At 37.4% G+C, this 19,095-nt stretch overlaps 1 protein-coding gene and 1 long non-coding RNA gene across 2 annotated transcripts in view; one reads left to right on the forward strand and one right to left on the reverse strand.

Moving 5' to 3' along the window:
- The window catches only part of LOC131691058 (mucin-2), a 610,571-nt gene that overhangs the window by 463,434 nt on the left and 128,042 nt on the right, over positions 1-19,095 (reverse strand). The window contains exon 2 of the mRNA XM_058977218.1: positions 17,962-18,008. The gene's annotated coding sequence lies outside the window, so the exon portion shown is untranslated. The remainder of the gene's footprint in view (positions 1-17,961; positions 18,009-19,095) is intronic.
- Positions 10,125-11,380, forward strand: LOC131691061 (uncharacterized). The gene is made up of 2 exons (XR_009305684.1): positions 10,125-11,037; positions 11,100-11,380. It is a non-coding gene; the product is annotated as an uncharacterized LOC131691061 (long non-coding RNA).

Here is a 19,095-nt window from a genome sequence, read left to right on the forward strand (position 1 = left end):
CACAATTTGAACATTATTCGCCAGGGTCGAGAAAACACTATAAAGGAGCGAACATGCGTTATTATTTCAATCGGATCAACCTTTACTCGATACCAGGTATTGAAGTTGTCGCTCGTCAAGTACGAATTGCAGACAGACTTATTGACATTGTTTCCACGTACATCGCAGCTCAATTGGTTCTAGAAGACTTTATACTTCCACGGTATGCCATGAGGCTGTCTTCATGATGCTAACCGATCTATCTTATTGCATTATCTTCGCGACAATTTCAATATGATCATTTTTAATACGGTGGAAATAATAAGAATTCCTGCTACACCACCGCGGCCAAACGAGTTAGATTTATTGAAATATTCTACCTCAATTAGTGTACCCACTAATAGAAAGAGCTACGCGTCCACTATATCCGAAACAATCCAACCAAAACAAGAAATTCCTCCGGTGGAGGCGTACAAGGTTTTGACTGGTTTGATTCTCGACACTGCGATTAAAGGTCAGATGAAACGAGTACCCGGAGCGAACAACAGTGGACGGTCATACACTCTGTGGTGGGCAGAGAGTGCTCAGAATTGTAGCCGAAAAGGTCGTTAGAAAGGCAAATAAAAAATTTAATGAAAGCTGAAAAACGCGGTTATTGGCACCGATTCGTCGACGGATTAACGAGAGAAACAATGTTTCGTCTGGTGGTTAAGCCCTACGTTGTAAATTCGATTCAACCTTTGATTGGAATGAACGGAATCAAGCATCTTTTTTCGGCGACATCACCATTACTGCAGTCCTATGCAACGTATTAAACAGAACTATAGTTTAGAATTCGACCAATAACTTTGCCGAAGAAGGTATGGTTCTACAATGTCTGTGAACAAAGTTATAGCTGATCAAAGTTTGATGGGTCGAGTTTAGTGGTAAAAATTATTTATTTTAGAACCAATTGATAGTCACACTTGAAACTGAAATAACTTCGTAGTTTTATTGTTTTACTGAATTAGTATGTTCGGATAAATGATTCAAAAGCATTCACCCAATTTCATAGACGTAGCTAGATGATGAAAAGAGAGGACGGTTGAGCGTGTGTGCGTGAGCATGTATACACGTAAGCTGGTTCGGACCGAAATAACTGAAATATTGCCAAGTTAGTTTGTTCAGGTGAATAATTCAAACACATTTGCTCAAACTCGTGTGCGTAATGGAAATGAAGAATACCATCATTAAGTATCTCCGCTGCCCTTACTTAGAGCAATGCACAGTGATCCAGGAGGGTGAATCTTGCAGGAATTTTATCTTTCTGCTGAAATTAAATGACCTCACCTTACAATATGTTTGGCAAAGTTGTTGTACTTTGCAAAGCCCTTCTTTTTGTGCAAACAGACGCTAGGGTGGTTCTAATTTTAGCAATATTAAAATTTAAACTTTTTACGGGTCAAGCTTGACTGTCTTCGATGAAGTTGTAGAGCAAAATATTTTAGACACATTTGCTGAAGATATGTAACCTCTAACTTTTAAAATTTCCATTGCGTGAACTGTAATATAAAAAATATAACTTTTTCCAATAGCATTACCTTCGATTAGGGCACTTAACATTAAATACCGTTGCTGTCATACAAAAATAGTATTTGTAGTATAAATCACCAAAAAATGGCAAATATGATATTTTTTTATATCTTGCAGCATTTACTCAAAAAATATATAATTTTTAGTAAAAAGTATATAAAACTTTCTAATGAGGGAAGAGGTTCGGTATAGTAAGACAAATTGTTCTCCTTCGAAATATTTGAAAGTATTTTTATATTGATCTTAATGAATGTTATATAAAGAAAACCATTTTTCATGAAAAACACCCTTATTTTTTTGGTGAATTTCTTTTAAAATGAAAAGTACGTGACATAGAGTTAAAAGTTCATTTTCTGATTAAAAAATAGCACCACCCTACCCACTTTTTAAAATATTAGGAAAGTATTGTAAGGCGCGGTATTCAATCATGAAACGAAACTATATTTTTTTTATATTGTCTACCGTGAAAGTAATTTAAACATATTACAAAGGGTGGCCTAAATCTTGATTCATGTTTTACATATTGTATGCATTTTAGTCATTCCACTCATATAATTCATTTCATCGATTTTTTATTTCATTCAATTCATATATTGTGTTCATTTTGTTTGTTTAACTCATTGTATTCATGTTATTAACTTTCTTCATTTCATTCAGTTTATGCATTTTGGTTGCTTTACTCATTTTACTTATTTTATTCATTTTGTTCATTTTATTAATTTTATTCGTTTTATTCATTTCATTCATTTTGTTCTTTTTACTCATTTTGCTCATTGTATTTATTTTATTCATTTTATTCATTTTATTCATTTTATTTATCCTATACATTTTATTCATTTTAAACATTTTATTAATTTTATTAATTTGTTCCGATTCAATCATTTTATTCAAGTTTTTCGTTTTATTAATTTTATTGACTCTTTTCAGTCCTTCTTTTAACTCATTTCATCCAATTTATTATAATAATAAATTGGATGAAATGAGTAAATTAATTAAATTAATACAAACTAGATTAATTTAATTTATTCTATTAATTTTTTAAACATTTATTACCTATTTTTTTACTTAATGAGCTGAATCAATTTGATTTATTTATTCTATCAAATTGATTTATGTTAATCATTCTACTCATTTCATGAATGTGATAACTTTTTATCCAATAAATTCCACTTAAATAATTTTTTGATTTCATTTGTTTCTATGATTTTTTTTATAATTATGTGTAAAAAATGTCTCATCTCACTGTTGGGTGGATTAAGTCGGTTTTTGTGGATTTAAATCTCATAGCAACAGGTACTATAAGAAGTTTAAATTAGTTTATATTCAGAAGTTTTTAAAAAACGAATATTACATTTTCCGAAAAAGCGTGCAACAAAAACGTTGTTCTGGCTAGATTTAGACCGCTTCCATTATGCCAAGACACGATTATATGGGTTGTAATCTACCCAACAGCCCTAAGCTACATCCGGTCAAAATACACTGGAGGGTGGTAAAGAGAAAACCTCAAGAACCTTGGTGGGGAATTGTATATCAAAGAAAGTTGTAAAAAACACTGTGCAAAGACTAATGGAAAGTATTAAAAGCAAAGTGGCCGCAATAGTGCATGTAACCGGATCCTTAAAAAAGTAATACAAAGTTTAAATATGTATCACAATGAAATGCTGTATGGAACAATCAAAATTTACAGAGTTTGATGTTGCTATTTTGCAGCATTTTCTGAATGTCCGGATTTCGGCGTAAACAGCCTTTACTTGATCGTCTTTTGTAGTAGACCTAAGGCTAACTTAATGTTTGAAATACTTTTTTGGTGTTGAAACAACTGCTCTGAAGATGCCCGAACGCCACCCTGAGGCGAACCGCAAATACTCAACTTCCTGTCTCAGTGACGAGTAAAGAATGCGGTTACTAAGCATTGCGTTTATCCAACCCGAGATACGTGCAGATATTCCAGCACCGTGCGTTGCTTCCAGAACAGACTGGAAGGACACATGGTCAAAAGTACCCTCAATATCTGCGAATATACCCGAGCTAGATTTCAATATTATAAACAACGTCGCGAAGCTGAGGAAGGAGGGATTTCCCACATCGATATGCATGAAGCATTTTGTCCAGTGAATATTCAACTAAACCGATGTTCCTGACGTGATGATGGATTATCCGTTTCTTAGCTTTTAGTAGAAAAGACCTTAAGCCAATAGGCCTAAAATTCTTGGCCTCTTTATAGCTTGAGCGCAACCTTCCCTGTGGGAATAAATCTAGCAGTTATTTCTCTGGGGATATATTCGGTATCAAAACTGGAAAGCATAATCTTTTCCAAGACATGTTTCAGCTAATATATATCAAAATCAAAAAAATAAAAATGACAATTCCAATATGGTTGACTAAAATCATTATTATTTTAAATTTCAAGTGAACCTTTATAGTTATAGTAATGAAGTTGGATCAATTGACAGTATTCGACAAAGCTGTAAACAGTAAAATCACAGAAAACAGACATCCATGATCGAACAAATATATTAATAAAACGAGTCTAAACATTTGAATTAATATACGAGAAAACACTAACGCCGCCACACCCAAATATCCCAACTATCCGACGAATTATATTACGGAACCGGTTCCAGAATAGATTCAGTATGGGATCTATCTTATGTGGTTTTTGTTTGAGGCGAAACTGAGTCAGTATCCCTAACCCCAACTGCTGTCAAAATGTATGAACTGACAGCGGTTGGGGTTAGAACCTGACTCAGTTTCAGGTTCAAGCGAAATTAAATAAAATTAAATTAAATAAAACAACTGATTCCGACTCAATCGGTTGATACATTTGAGCTGGAATTCATACTGAATCCACTCAGAATTCCGAACCAGTTCCGGAATGGTTTGACTTGATCCCAGTTAAACTCATTCCGGAACCGGTTCGGATTTCTGAATCCCAGTTAAGCTCATTCCGGAACCGGTTCGGATTTCTAAATGGAGCCATTATGGATTCCAAATCAAATGCAACAACCGATTCCGACTCAAAATCGGTTGTTGCATTTGATTTGGAATCCATACTGACTCCATTCAGGATTCCGAATCAAATTCCGAATGGTTTGACCGGGATAGAGGTGTAACCGCTGTCAATTCAGTTGAGCTCCGCCACTAAAAAACATGACAGTAACGCACCTGGTGGAGATATCCCGACTACCTTCAAAAACGTTAGGGATTTTTACACAAGTTGAATGCTGAAGATGGATGTCTGTTCTCTGTGGTAAAATTGTCTTTTAAATTCTCACATTCCTCGAAAGTCTGATATATGCAGTGCCACCTAGCGACTGAAATGAGAGCAAATCTTATGATAATTTCAAACACGTTAGTCTGACGGCTTGACTTTCCCGATTTCCTTCAAATTTCTGAGAAGACACTCGTGGTAAGACAAGAAATCGATTTTGAAGTGGGACCCAGTCATCGTGGCAAGCAGAAAGTTAGCAAAAGTTGAGCAAAGCGAAATTGATACTGGCAGCGTTTCTGCCAGTATTTTGCGCGATTTATGCGAGAATTCTGGCAAAGAATTCGCTCAAATGCAACAACCTTTTCTGACAGAAGCGGATATACTAACCGAGGCTGCTCACTTTTAGCCAGAATCCAGCCAAGAATGTACGGTCAAGATTTCTGTATGCTTCCTGACACATATTTGTCAGACGTTTTGCTCGATTCTAAATTCTACCAGGTAGGAATTTCCAGGATCTTTGCACGATTTATTTCCGAGTTTCAACTAACCCGACAGGATGCTCGCAGAAATCTGGCAGGGCTGCCAAACCAAGACTTACAGAAATCTAGCAGAGCGGTCTCTGCCAGAAAATTTGGTGACTGGGGGTGTGCTGTCAAAATCTGGTCCTAATCAACCAGCTATCATTAGGTTTGTTCCAGTACACGGAAGTCACTCCCTGTTGCTCCGGAGCAAAAACTTCTTGCTGCTTTTCACTCCGATTTGCTACCAGAAGAAGAAAAAGGAAAGAAGATAACACTGGAACGATTTTCTCTTTGTTTGCTCCGGAGTACGTCCAGTTTCTCCTGGTACTGGAACAAACCTATTACAACCAGGGTATTACAGAAAAGTCGGATCAGAATAATGTCAGTATTATTCTGTTTTGACAGGGGCGGATCCAGAAAACAATTCGGGAGGGGTCCGAAATTTCGATTTTAAAATAAACATTGTACAATTCGTTATGCATAACAACCTTATTTAATGATTATATGTTTTGTTGGTCAAATTTGGTTTGGAATGATTTTGAGTTTGAAACTAATATTAAATTTAAACTAATTTCAAATTTTCTAACAAGCAGCAAAATTTCGGAGGGGGTCCGAACCCCCAGGATCCTCCCCCTGGATCCACCACTGTGTTCTGAAATCCCTAATACTTCTCATTGAGTTTCGTTTTGAAGTCGGCGGAATTGAATCATGAAGTTTAAAGAAATGGAATGCGACAATAATCTCCTTGATCGCAGAAGTAGGGTTTGTATGCCTATAATGGACCCTTTGCGTATTATGGACCCCCTGACGCTTTTTTGTCAATTATTCCTCATTAATCACTGTTTTTAACGTATATTGTTGGTTACAGGACAGCTTTAAGACTTAGACAGAAATTAGAATGTGTTTTTTCACCATAATTCATTTCAAAATTGATATTCGCACTTAATTTCAATCCAGTGCAGCATGACACAGGGTTTGTAAGTAATTGTTTTACTACTATAAAAAGAATACTTCGCTCTGATGTAAATAAACTACGCATGAAAAAGATATTGTTTTACTGGTTAATACCTAACACTAACACAATCTTTTGCGATGTAGATCTAACAAACTAAGATAATTTAAAATTTATATTGAAATTCTGGGGGTCCATTATGGGAACAAGTGAAACTAGGTATCTGCGCATTATGGACCCCTGGCACATTAATATAACTAGAAACTTGTAATATCAACTAATAGAATTAAAAAGAGTTATCAACATTCTGAGGATTCAGTATAAGATTGATTGAAACCATCGAATTGAAAATTTTGCAGCTTCTCAGTATTGGATCAACAAAAATTATGGTTTCTACACCAATAAATAGATAAAAACTAATAACAGTAGGTACAAATACATGAAGGCTGCTATGCGAAAGTTCATTCGAACGACTAGAACCATGTTCTGTCAAAAAAAGCGTGCAGGCAATTTGATGTATCACGCTCTACTGTGAAGTATCGCAGAGTATATGGAAAAACTGGCCTGAAGAAACAAGAAAAGGTCCACGCTTTCCACCATAGAAGAAAATAAAATAGTGACATGGATAGCCCGAAAAGATTACCTAATAACCACGAAATATTAAATTCTGGAGTAATACTTTAGCAAGTTCGTTGTGCACAGGTTTGCAGAATGATTGCAACTTATTCACTAATATCCTTCCATTGAAAAGTAATATAATAAATATATTGATTTAGAAAAAAGGTGGTGCTAAACGTTCAAGAAGCTTTACTAGAATTTGATTATACGGAATACTAAAATAAATACTGTAAAATGAAGCATTGATTACTGTTTCGAATAACTCGAAATCGAAATCAACGAGCTGTAATTAATTTCATTTTTAAAATAAGATAATATAGTTCGAAATCTTGTATACATTGCATATATTCAGGCAATTTCATGTCCATTATTGTTACGTCCCAAAATAAAACAAAACTAAAGATACAAAGTACTTTTATCAAACTTTTTCAGGAAAATGATAGAAATTAAATAGTTGGGGATTAAATCATGTAAATCAAGGGCTCTGTCAGCTAAAATACTAGCGGTTTCTTCAAAACGCTTCAGATATAGCTATACACTCAAGTTTTTTTTTACGCGGTTTTTTTTTGCGCGGTATTTTTTACGCGGTTTTTTTTACGCGGACTTTGAAATTTACGCGGTTTTCATTTACGCGGATTTTGAAATTTACGCGGTTTTCATTTACGCGGATTTTGAAATTTTTTCGCGGTTTTCATTTACGCGGATTTTGGAATTTACGCGGTATACATCAATGAGGTCCCCTTTATCGCGGATTCTTAAATTTAAGTGGTCTTCATTTACGCGGATTTTGAAATTTACGCGGTTTTCATTTACGCGGATTTTGAAATTTACGCGGTTTTCATTTACGCGGATTTTGAAATTTACGTGGTTTTCATTTACGCGGATTTTGAAATTTACGCGGTTTTCATTTACGCGGCTCGTATCCCCCGCGTAAAAAAAAACCTGAGTGTACATGAATGTAGAAGCAATTGTATGAACTGATCAAAATGATGCACGAAGTTGTGTCGTTTTTAATTTGTATTTGGTATCTTTAAATATTATTAAATAACAATATTCGTTGCCTTTAGACGCTGAACATGTTTAGAGCCGACTCGTTAATATTGCAAATGCTTTACTCCACTGTATTGTTGATGGATTGTCGTAATTCGACCACCAATCAATTCAGACAATTGTCAATTACAATTTTCGCAAACTTGTGTAAGACTTTCTATAATGCAGACCTCATCACTTTACTCATAAGCGTCATAAAATCACATTGCTTGATATAAAAGTCATGTTTGTCTTTGAAATCAGCATCAGATCAATTAAAAATTTAATTCATTAGTCAAAGGTTTCAAGTGCCATTGAAATATTTAATGAAAGGAAAGAATAACAAGATTTTGTTATTTTTCATATTTTATATTTTTCTTAAATTGCTGTGCTAAAATGACTCTTGATATTACCAGAAAACTGAAAAAACACAATTTTATGTATTAATTGTTGGATATGCGTATAATGGACCCGGGTCCATAATGCGCATATTCGACCCTGGGTCCATAATAGGAAAACGGGTCCATTATAGGAATATGGATTCCAGTTCGAAATATCGAATTTTACTAAAGGAATCAAGTTGAAATGCTTTAAATTTGCATTATATTGTTTGAAAGACTTGGTATCATCAATTGATAGAATATTACATTAAAAGTACAACTGGTTTTATCCAAATTCTTTGAAATTGTTAGCACCGTCTACTGCGGGGTCCATTACTAGCACATTAACCCTAGTGTCTAAATTTCAGCGTTATTCTTTAGAATGTTGTATCAATCTTGGTTGCAGGTTGCTGAATTCCTGAATACGTGAATTTATCACTCAATGGATAAATAGAGAAATCCTGCGTTCGTTTATTACAAAACTTCTTGATTTAAGATCTGCTTCTTCATGGATTCCTGAATCACGCTTAATGAGAACCGGGGAGGGAGAAACAGACACTACGCACGAAGTGTAAATAATAGCACTTGTCAAGACGCAAGAAAACTTTCGACAGCCAAAATCAATCAAGGTGGGCGACGCATAAATGAGCAAATTTCTTTTTGCGTGTCATTGATGCAAGCGTGTTACCGGCACATGACTTCAATCGTGTGATGGAAAGGATCTTGGGACAGTATAAAATCAGTGAAAGTTTTTTTCCTGGGTGCTTTACATTGATTCGAAGATAAAGTCAGACGACAGTTTGCTTCCAGTACTCGAGTGAAATGGGACAAATTTCGGAACGATGTGTCTAATCTTATACTTTTAAAATAGGATTTTTGTGCCGTTCTTCTCCTTCATTCTACCACGGTTTCCTAAAAAATTGCTTAAACTGAATATTAAAAACCGATACAACATTAAATTCAATCTGAATAATAGAATTTCATTTTATAAAAATTTAACTAACAGAATCCTTGAATAAGGAAACTCGCCGGTAGAGGCATGTTTATCTGATTTGTGAAATGTTGACCAATGCATAGGTATTTGATAGGTAGATATATATAGGTACGGCTGCAGCCTTGGAACGTAAATATCCATATAATGAAATAAACGAAAAAACGTTTGATATAACATGTTTTCGTTTTTATATTTCCCCTTTATTTACTACTGAAAAATATTGCCATCCTAAATAAAGTACAGAAAACTGTTTCCACCTTTCTTTTTACATCATCAAACAATTTTAACCGTCGAACTGTCAAATTTAGCCAAGGTTATTTTGCAAATAACTTTCGAAGTGTAAGATTTTAACTAATAGATAGAAATGGAATTTTTTCATGATTCTGATCATCAGATTAAGCTGCATGAGCACCCGAACATTAAAAATATTATGTCGATGTCAAACTTCACGTCGAAGTAACTTGCCATTTTTTTTCGAAACTTTGTTTATATTTATTAGCATGCATCTAAGCCGTTGATGATTTTCATTTTCGCAGTATACTCTCAAAAGAAACTTTAAACTGGAGAACCATCAAATCTGACTAGCAAGGTGTCACTCATTCTAAAATTGTTAAATCAGTCACAAATTTTTAAAACTTTCTTCGCACGATTTACACCATTATTACTTGTCTTTACTATAGATATGAAAATAGCTTTTATGACATGTTTTAAATAGAAAGATGATATAAATTATTTTAAACCAAAAAGTATTTTTGAATTACCAAAAAACGTGCACGTCACAGCATATTTTTTGATTCCATATTCCCATTTTTTGGAGTAGAGAACATTTACAGCGTCGTCACATTTCCATAACTGGTTTTATAACAAGCATAAAATATATTTTAGGCGTAGTTCATTGAGCTTAAAATGTAAATATTATTTGAAATTTTCATATAAAATTAGCGTTTATTTTACATTATAGCAAGATCGCAATATTGTCTTAAAACGATGCTCGAAACTTTTGAACGCATCTAAATTCTTATTCATCATTGAATACATAGAAATACAATTTATTTGATTGTGGCAGCACGGATTACCGAAAAATCTATCTGGCTAATTTCAAAATGGCATTAAAATCACAAAAAAACTTTAATAATATTTACTGCTACACCCAATCTAGACAAAAAATCAAGGAAATTCATCGTTCGGAAACATTTTCAAGCAAGCATATGATAACAATACTCTCATTTCCTCGATGAACACTTTTTTGTGGCTCGGAGTGACAGTTTCGTTCTGGCTGGCTATGACATTCACATTTATTGAGTCTGTTTCTCCCTCCCAGATGAGAACGTAGGCACTCAGTTTAGCGAAATACGGGAACCTATCATAAAGAATTAGTTAATTATATTTACTGGATTGTGAAAGTCAATAGGTTTGTTCCAGCACACGCTTCATGCTTCCAGTTGCCCCGGAGCTAACAGGAACAAAAAAAAAACTTGCTCCTATTTACTCCGGTGCATACAGGAACAATTTTCTGTCTGTTTTCCCCGAAATACTTCCGGTTTCACCTATAGTATTGGAACAAACCTAATTATTAAGTACTTGCGGAGAAACACGACAAAATCAAAAAACAAAGTCGGCTACGATTTTCAGACTTTCACTTATTTATTCTTGCAATTTATTTCTTTGGAGACCAGAGCAAAATTTGCAGTTATAACGCGAAAAATCTTAGAAAATCTTGAAAACTCAAAAATAGAACAAATTGCTCAATAACTTTTGCCATCTTTTCTGCAAGTATTGTGGTAAAATGAAAAGAAATTTTCATTGTCAAGTGATAATTAATAAAAATTTTTGTAACTTCCAGATTGTCGAGAAAACATGGGTTACCCTTGCTACTGTTCTCCGTGCGGTCCCTGTGCTCCTTGTGGACCTTGCGGACCATGCGGACCCTGTGGCCCTTGTGGACCTTGCGGACCCTGTGGACCTTGCGGACCTTGTGGACCTTGCGGACCCTGTGGACCTTGCAGACCGAGCTATTGCGAATGTTTCGCCCGACAGTATAGCCCGTATGGTTTGTTCTAAATCGCGTTTGAAAATTTGATTAAAATGGTGCACGAAACATCAAATAAAAAGAGTAAAACTTATCGTTACTCTCGAGTTTAATTCAGAAAAATTCTAATGTCAGATCGATTTGAGCCAACCTTCTAAATGAGCATAGAAAAATGTTCAATACAGCGAATGTTACATGTTCGATTTTTACATGAGACTTGTCAAAAATGATTTCATATTTTTTCATGTAAATTTCAAACATAGTTCTTGTGTAAACACAAGCTGTTTGTCAAATAGAGCTGTTCAACGAAACAAAGAGGAGCAACACAAAGGAATTTTAGCGCCGCCGATAGCCGCCTGCCCGCCTGACATAATTCGGCGCAAATATTTACCCGAGTGCTCAGTTTTCAGATTCGCAAAAAAATCTATTGACTGTTTTTATTTCTGTTTGAATTTCCGCGTCATAGTGTCGGTGGCTTGGAGGATAACCGATTAAAGATGGATTTTGGATTGAATAGCGACAAATATTTGATGTAGCATCATCTCTCGGAGGCCGATTCCGTGTGGTAAATATTGAGATGTGATCTCAACTATTTGCACATATAAAAACAGAGCAACACCTTAGCGCTAATTTAAGGTTTGCCAACGATCCAGCTCAGTTGCAAAAAAAAACAATTTCCCTTCAAAAACGAACGCAAAACTTTCAATTAATTCGGCTCAGTGCCACAAGTGCATTGCATTGTTCGCATTCCAACCTTGCAGCCAAATGAAGTCATCTACATTTCAAGACAAGACCTCGTGCTCGCGTCTCACTTACATAATTTCCCGGGGCCAGCCCGACTCCGTTTCTAATCGGTGTGACCCGATCAGCATCTGACATACTGGTAGGTAATCGCGTGACAACCTTTCCTGTTCCAACCGTACAAGCGAACCGTTCGATAGTCGACCGTTCTGGCTGTGAGCAATTTCAGTCAAAACCATCCAAAAGCTACACCGGTCTTGGCGGATGGTGTGTGTGTGTGTTTGTGATCTCAATAACGCACCGCAATTATTGCCCAACAATGGTACGAAAAATCTCTCCCCCTAAATCTCAAATCCCACGCGATTAAATCACTTCATCTTCAACGTCGTCGATTTCATTTTTTTGTTGTTGTTGGACAGCGCGGATCGGTACTGGAAACAGCCTTGTTTTTGCGCCGCCAGAAACAGACACACCACGAGTCGAGATTGGCTAGCAAATCTCGTGCTAATTTGTCGTAATATGCTGGACAATTAGTCAAATGCACGTAAATTTTCCGTGCCCTTGTTCAAGACGTTGCTTGGGTATGCTGCCTACCCACAACACTGGCTGAGCTAGATGGTAACGGGTTTCCACGCCGTCCCATTTGTTGGCGCGTTAAGATGAGCATAAATTTTCCTAACTTTAGGCGCCGCACCGCCGACGTCTTGCTGCTTTATATATACAGTAAGGGAGCAAACAGTATGACTACCTTATAGAAATGAAAGATTTGTGACCTTGTTGATATCTTGCAAGATCCCTGCGTCAATCCCGAACCATCACATTTTCTAGTCGTTATTCGAATATTTTCATGTAAATTTTTTGATTTTACTGGATGTTAAACCTATTGTTTCCTATTAGATCGAACCATGGCAACATTCCCTCGTGATGCCGAAACAATCCATCCCGGAGTCGAGAAAAGTAAATCGCCACATCTACTTAATTTTCCTTTTAAACAACTCCCATTTTCCGATTGTTTCTAATCTTGTAAGTAGAGATTTGTCCACTACTTTGATTCATATTTATTTGTACGGCAGACCCCAACTGACAGGGCGGCCAAAATGGTTCTACCAAAATTTCGGATTTCCGCATATACAAATAAAAAATGTAAACAAAGAAATGAACTTTACCGTGTAATTTGCACTTTGACTCTCCACTACTACTGTTGCTTGATTCCAATGCTGCTGGTTACGGGACAACAACACCATTGACTGCTCCGGCAGCGATCCTTGTCTTTTAGCTAGAGATGTGAGCTTCGCTCCTTTGTTGCATCCTCCCTAGCGGTGGTGGTCACCGCAGTGGTCTTCTCAGAGCGAACCTTTGTCCATCCTGCTTCGTTCTCCTTGGCGATTAACAGTGAGAACGGTTGGTGTTGGTTGGAGTGAGAACACTTGATGTTCGCTCCTTATCGTTTAGCCGGCGAAGCGAGATCGCTTCTTTGCGGTTAGCCATCCCTCTATAGCGAACCAATACCACACTTTTCACTTGTGCCCGAACAACGGGTCGGCAATTTTCGACGACCTTAACTGGCCGTCGCACTTCAGACAAGGTTACTGAAAACTGTCCCGAGGACAAAGGATTGTTTATTCTGAACATCTTTTAACTACCTTGGTTCGTCACTCAATGTCTCTACCATGATCGCCTTCCAGATCGACCACAACAAAACACCAAAACCGCACCGCACCATTGCTGTTTATCTAGACCAAAAGAATCGTTCACAAAAACTAAAACAGACAAAATTTACAAGAAGAGGTGATCGAACATAAGGAACAGCTGTGAGCATTATGTTACATAAACAATGCACACTACGGTAAGAGTAAGCAATGACATGGATTTTCACTCAGTGCTAAATTATTATCCTGACGGGTTACAATCTTCTACAATAACTGAAAGCCGCCATTTTTCGAAATGGCGCCAATCATCGATTTCTATCATCCACTGGCCACCCCCTCTCAATTGCCAAAGGGATGATGATTTGCAGTGCATTTTGGTAACCGAAAACGCCATCTTGAATTTCAAAATGTTACTAACCATCAATTAAGTAGCAGACGATGACGCTTCTGTTTAGCAGCATTCGGAGTTTGGTAACCGTTAGTACGAAGTGAAATCAGTGTTATTAAGTAAGGTTAGAAAGTTAAATTGTTTCCGTTTTTGTAGCGCAAACCATAACGGCGGACCGGGTTGCCACTGTCACCAATAAAAAAATAAACCAATAAAAGATCCTCCTTTTATCCTTTCTCTTTCGATGTTTGTGGCGTGACTATAGCACCACAGAGAACAGACATCCATGATTGAACAAATATATTAATAAAACGTGAGCCAAGTTTACACTACAGAGTTAAAACATGTTATAATAATTAGCAACAAGAAAAATGCATCAAGATAGCGTTAAAACACGTTTTAACTCGTAGTGTGAACGTAGTATAAACATTTGAATTTATATACGATAAAACACTAGCGCCGCCACACCAACCTATCCCAACTATCCGTCAAATCCATTCCGGAACCGGTTCGAAATCCTGAATGGATTCAGTCTCCCAGTCACCGTGGCAAGCAGAAAGTTAGCAAAAGTTGAGCAAAGCGAAATTGATGCTGGAAGAGTTTCTGCGAGCATTTTGCGCGATTTGTGCGAGAATTCTGGCAACGAATTTGCTCAAATGCAACAACCGTTTCTGACAGGAGCGGTTAAACCAACCGATGTTGCTCACTTTTATCCAGAATCCAGTCAGAAATGTACGGCCAAGATCTCTGCACGCTACCTGTCACATCTTTGTCAGATGTTTTGCTCGATCCGTGCTAAATTCTACCAGGTAGGAAGTGCCAGGATCTTTGCACAGTTTATGTCCGGGTTATGCCAGGGTTTTGTTCGGTTCCTGTAAAAATTTGCCAGAAAACGCGAGCGAAACCGAGTTCGCCCTAGCTCAACTAACCCGACAGGATACGCGCAGAAATCTGACAGGGCTGCCAAACCAAGACTTACAGAAATCTAGCAGAGCAGTCTCTGCCAGAAAATTTACTCACTGTTGGGATCCTGAATTTTTTATCATTTTCGCACATTCCGTACTTTGAAGTAAAATAATATTCCAAACCAAATTTATGACCTTTTTAATTGGTTACACTTCCCAGTTAAGCTCAGTCGAAAATGAACTGGAATTCCGGCTGGTTCCAGTTCGCATTCCGGCTCCAGTGACACAACCGATTCTAGTTAGAATCGGTTGTGTCACTGGAGCCGGAATACGAACTGGAACCAGCCAGAATTCCAGTTCAGTTCCCGCTGAACTTTACTGGGTTCTAGCAGTGAGTTATGTGAAAAAATCACCCCAGAGGCAGGATTCGAACCTGCAACCCGTGGACTCCGGCCTTAGAGCATGTTCAGGAGTGTTTCAGTTCTAGATTCATAATTTTGACAGTTCTATTATATAAAACTGAAAATTTTAAAATTAGAACTTGCTGTCCCCAGCAGCAGTTGTAGCGGATGTTCTATTCAGTTTAAAATTCATATCTCGCCATTCCTTCAGCGTTACTGCATTCAAATTTATTTTTCCTCAGTCTATCGGGTCTCTGTGCTGAAAACTTTGCAAGTATTTAAAATACAGTTCTAAACGTGTTTTAAAATCAGCGACAAATAGAACGGAGTCGTATAACAGTTTTAAATTTTAAAACAAAACTGTTCGAAATTATAAAACAAAACGCTCTGCTGGGGATATGAATGTTTCAGTTCCAGTTCTACATACGCTACCTAAAGTTAGTTCATTACCCATCAGACTTCGGTGGGTGACAGAGCTAATGGAGGTATCACAGAGAACAGACGTCCATCTTCAGCATTTAACTTGTGTAAAATCTCTAACGGTTTCGAAGGTAGTTGGGATACCCAAACCAGGTGCGCTACTGTCGTCATGTTTTTTGTGGCTGAGTCCCGGTCAAACCATTCGGAATTTGATTCGGAATCCTGAATGGGGTCAGTATGGATTATAAATCAAATGCAACAACCGATTCTGAGTCGGAATCGGTTGTTGCATTTGATTTGGAATCCAAAATGACTCCATTAAGAAATCCGAACCGGTTCTGGAATGACCCTCTAAGAACGGTTGGTTTCAAAATCGTCTAATGAAGGACGTTCGTTGGACCAATTTGGATAACGTCCAAATAACCGTTCAACAAACGTCCATCACTGGACCCGCGTTGAACGATTTTGAAACAATTTTTTGGACGTCTCAGTGGGGAGTTTAACTGGGGTTCGACAGAATTGACAACGGTTATTCCTCTACCCATTCAAACTGGTCCGGAACCGTTTCGGACTTCCAGCATGAATTCCAGCTCAAATGCATCAACCGATAGAGTCGGAATCCGTTGTTTTCTTTGAGCAAGATTCCATACTGAATCCATTCAGGATTTTGAACCGGTTCCGGAATGGATTTGACAGATAGTTGGGATAGGTTGGTGTGGCGGCGCTAGTTGTTTATCGTCTATTGATTCGAATCTTTACACACGTTTTTTTAAAATATTTGTTTTCGATCATGGATGTCTGTTCTCTGTGGAGGTATGATGGAAGCGAAGCCGCCGTTCGAATGAAACAAATAAGTCATACCACAGAGAATAGATCAGATCCATGATCGAACAAAATATTTAAAAAACGTGCGTAAACAATTTGAATTAATATACGATAAACACAAGCGCCGCCACACCAAGCTATCCCAACTATCCGTCAATTCCATTCCGGAACCGGTTCGAAATCCTAAATGGATTCAGCATGGAATCTCGCTCAAAGAAAGCAACCGATTCCGACTCTATCGATTAATGCATTTGAGCTGGAATTCATGCTGGAAGTCCGAACCGGTTCCGGACTTGTTTGACTGGGTAGAGGAATAACCGCTGTCAATTCTGTCAACTCAGCCACAAAAAAAACATGACGACAGTAGCGCACCTGGTTTGGATATCCCAACTACCTTCGAAACCGTTAGAGATTTTACACAAGTTGAATGCTGAAAATGGACGTCTGTTCTCTGTGCCAATACCTTATTCAAGACTTTTTTGGTGGCATCCAACGGTAAATTAAATAGATCAAATGTGTTGAGCGGCAGCTGCGGTTGTGTGCCATCTCACTTTAGAGACATGATATTATCACTGTCGCCAAAGCCATAACCATGTTTTCTTGCTGAGACGTCATCAAAGCCCAGGGTTTGTGCATTGGGCCGAAGTCCCAAGGGTTGTTGGCTCGAATTCTGCCTCAGGGGTGATCATGTTCAACTAATTACTTTCATCTCACGATTTAGATCTGTTTTTCCCGTTAGATATCACAAAAAAAAGTTCTTATATATGAAATAAAATATTGCAAATTTTTTGATGTAAGGCAGAATACTCCTTGGGAGATATCCGACACTGTCTACGGCATGTATAACTTATCAAAACTAGGAAATTGGTGGCGCAAAGAAAAATCTGCAACGATCCTATTGTTTGGTCCGCCACTGTCGTAGTCTGATGCGGTGGTTTTCATGCAACTTAACGGCCGCGTTGGTGGTGATTGACGTGTCTTGGTGTAAAGAGCGTGCAGCATTTTGTCCAACAGCTTGCTCGTAGGGCACGAAGAAATATGCGAATTTTCCCGCCGTTACTAGGTAACTGAACAAACAGCGATACATTTTCTGCGCTAAAGTGTCTCAACCGTCTGTCAGTGGATTAGGGAAAGTGGTGCATTTTTGCTAGCGGAAGTAAACAGAACGTTGTTCGGTTGGCTGCAATAATCGTGCGTTTAGGGTCTTCAGACATAAGTACAGGAGGTGCCGCGCACTTATAGAGAAAATAACTAAGATATAGTATATGGATTAGGGTAGAATTAAACTCAAAAATTCAAAACGACGTATAACACATTTGTCGTCAAACAGCCGCCACCAAACTATACCTTATGAAATTGCTGAATTTCGCTCAGTTCTCTCCGTTGCAGGGAACCTGTAATGAAATCAACAGAAACAAAACGAAAAATTAGTAATCAAATATAGATTGCCACGAACATAAGCTACTAGGGAAAATCCCGTCACGTTTCGCGGGGTTCCCTCCCGGGAGAATAATCATTACTGCGAGTTTGATTTATATACCGAAAGGCTCCATCGAAAAGCAAACAACTTCAGCTTCATTAGTAATTCCGGCCCCACTTTCAATTATTCCCTCCGGAAAAGCAGTGGCAGCGGCGGCGGCCGAATCGTATGCCTATGTAGAGTAAGGGCTGGAGTAATTCAACGAGATGGTTCACAATTTATTTTTTTGCCTCACGCCAAATGAGTTATTCAATGTGACCGGCGTTGTTTCTATATTTTGATACCTGGGAATTTTGATGGAATTATTGTAACAGGAATATCATTAAAATTTCCATCAGAATACTGAGTATATGATGTCTTTATAATTCAATTACTTTGGTTCGTTAAGTGTGTGTGTTGCTAGGGGCAGATCACTTGTGATGCATTTTTAAAAATCAGCGAAATTAAATGCATTTATTTCCATCAAAATAGAAATTCATAATATATTTTGCGTCGCGTGCAATGTTTTTGCATTGCGTGCAATGTTGTTTGCGTTACGTGTAAGACGTCAAAACGTCGATCAAAGTGGATCAGCGTAAGACGTTTGTTAAACAAACTTTTCTACGAGGCAGTGCAAAGCTGATGCAAAAATGGAAATTAAATGCATTTTTTTCAATTTGATGCAAATTTGTTATACATTCTTAGAGTGATCTGCTCCTAGGTGTGTTGTCAATGCGTTATTTTTTATCTGAGCGATAAAGCGAATAACACCGATTGCTTTTTGGACAACTGTATAGCAGACACTACACGAGCAGAAATATTGACAAAAAATCATATATTGATCAATATATTGATGGTGTAAGGTCATCTTGAAAATATTGATTCTGTAGAATTTAAATGGGATTAATGGATTGAAGCAGTCTTGTCAATATATTTATTGACAATATTTCTGTTTTGTGTAGGGTCCGCTTATCAGTTGTTACATTTAAACTGGAATTCATTCACGAGCCTTCTGATCCCGT

The sequence above is a fragment of the Topomyia yanbarensis genome, chromosome 3 (assembly GCF_030247195.1).
Source record: "Topomyia yanbarensis strain Yona2022 chromosome 3, ASM3024719v1, whole genome shotgun sequence".
Taxonomy (NCBI): Eukaryota; Metazoa; Arthropoda; class Insecta; order Diptera; family Culicidae; genus Topomyia; species Topomyia yanbarensis.